At 37.1% G+C, this 2,261-nt stretch overlaps 1 pseudogene; it reads left to right on the forward strand.

Annotated features, from left to right (window-relative positions):
* The first annotated feature begins 448 nt into the window (after positions 1-448).
* LOC127544179 (pre-mRNA-splicing factor RBM22-like) lies at positions 449-1,517 on the forward strand (annotated as a pseudogene).
* Positions 1,518-2,261: the final 744 nt, after the last annotated feature.

A 2,261-nucleotide genomic window follows, 5' to 3' on the forward strand; every position in this document is an offset into this window, starting at 1 on the left:
TTTTTGATCCTTCTGTCAGCTTGCTGAGTTGTTATTTGACATTTGAACAGGCATCAAATCAAAAATAACAAATAAAAATGAGCATATTGATAACTCAGGTGGGAAATGAAAAGGAAAGAATGATTCTTTTTCTATCATTTTATGTACCCCAAATATTTTAGAAGCCTTCTTAGGTTAAAGACTTGCACATAGCCTAATTCTATCTACCTGGTAGGCTTATTTTTCATTTTAACTGATTTAATATACTGAAACCATGTTATTAATTCTAAAGTCTTATATACATGCAAAGGATTATTATTGAGATTGACTCAAATTTATAGCATGTGTTTTATTAGAAGCTACTTCAGAGCCAGAAGGTAGGGAATAATAGGAATTTGGAAGGGGAATAAAATGTTAGAAAGAATTGTGGAGAGTATTGCTGTTCATTGCTTCATGGGGCTGTAGTTCCATGACTCCTAATTGTGCTGACAGTACTGTGGTTACTGCCAAAACCTACAACAGGCAGGATTGAGAAGACTTGGACTCCGCCTTTTGTGTCAGAAATGCCTTGGAAGAAATCTCTACACCTGGATGACTAAAGAAAAATATAGAAAATAATGCAAAATTTGTGCTAGACCGTGCACAGTGTTCCACTAGTGCCCCAGTGTTTGCATGCAGTTTAAGACTGAAGTCTGCCATACCTACAGCAAACTTAAAAAAAAAGTCTGAACTGCCTTTTGGACCTAAAATACAGCCTAACTATTCAGGTCTGTGATGCAGAATTATCCGGTAAGGATGACAAGTCTAAGACTTATGTGAACAAAGAATACTACACCTAGAATGTTGAGGGAGAGATTTCTAATTCTGATGGAACTCAGCCAGTTGGTATTCTTAGGAAGGTACAACTACCTATGACATGCTATTCAAATTGGCCAGGGCTCCTTTACTCCAGACGGATTCATCCTCGCATTTGTTTTTTCTGGATGAAAGGAGAATGTAAGAGTTTCCATACAGATAAGAAAAGCCTAAAAATCCTGATGTTCTCTTCCTGATCATATGGTGTCAATGATTCTGTGGCAGATAAGTTTCTAGTCTGGGCTTGCTGGATGATAAGACCATTACTGCACTATTTGTTGGTGGTCTGGGAGATACAATCAGTGACATTGATTTCAGAAATCACTTTCACCAATTTGGTGAGGTCTGAATGATACCAGTTGTACAGAGGTAGCAGTGTGCTTTCATCCATTTTGCTAGAAGGCAAGCTGCCAACATGACTGCTGAGAAATAATTCAACAAACCGATTGTAAGTGGTTACAGACTTAATGTGAAATTGGGAAAATCCCAGGCAGCCTGAGAAAAAGAAAAAGAAAAGGAAGGAATCACTGACTGTGGAATTAAGCCTAGAGTCTACCCCAGGACTTCCTGGAGCTTTTATTCCTCCTATAGCAAATGAAGAAGATACCTGTTCCAATTATTTTAATCTTCTTCCTGGTTGGTCTTCAGCTTTGGTTAACATTGCCTAGCCCCCACCTCCCTAATCCTGCCTCTACCCTACCAGTTTTTGAACAACACATATTCTACCCAATGGTAGAACCTTCATATGAACTCCAGGACTATCTACTATCCTTGCAAGATCCCACACAGTGGGGACTCATGCAGGAAAACATAGCAGTCCCCAATATACTGTTAAAGTAGTTGGGCTCTGAGGAGGAAAGGCACTTTAGAAATGTAATAAGTAAATGTTGGAGTAATTTTTTTTTCTTTTGTTAATGATAGCATATAACATGCTAAGATAGGAGCAAACAGAGAGTGGAGGAGTCACATTAAACTGATATTAACAAATTTGGTCACTAATTTAGCAATGTCCTTCATTTCTTAACCATACAGAAAAAGAGGTCAGTGTATATTTGAAGCTTCTGGGAATCTTTAGGAAAGTTAATTTTAATTACACACACACACACACACACACACACACACACACACACACATATCTTTGTGTGTTTAGTATCTGGCAAACTTTGGTCTGGGGTGAAAGCAGTATTTGACAATATTTTTCAAATAATTCTTTAGCTAGTATCAGTAGAGTCATTAAATAGGATTTCCTATTATCCAAAGTAAAAATCTGAAAACTAAATATCCCTACACACTTTCTTTTCTCTTATCTTCCTCTCACCAAAGGAACTTCAGATAACAAAGCAAAACAAATTTCTATTGTCTTAAAGTTTTTGCTTATATTCTGATCTACAAAGTGACTGATCAATTCACAAAACATGAGGTCTGCA

The sequence above is a fragment of the Antechinus flavipes genome, chromosome 1 (assembly GCF_016432865.1).
Source record: "Antechinus flavipes isolate AdamAnt ecotype Samford, QLD, Australia chromosome 1, AdamAnt_v2, whole genome shotgun sequence".
Taxonomy (NCBI): Eukaryota; Metazoa; Chordata; class Mammalia; order Dasyuromorphia; family Dasyuridae; genus Antechinus; species Antechinus flavipes.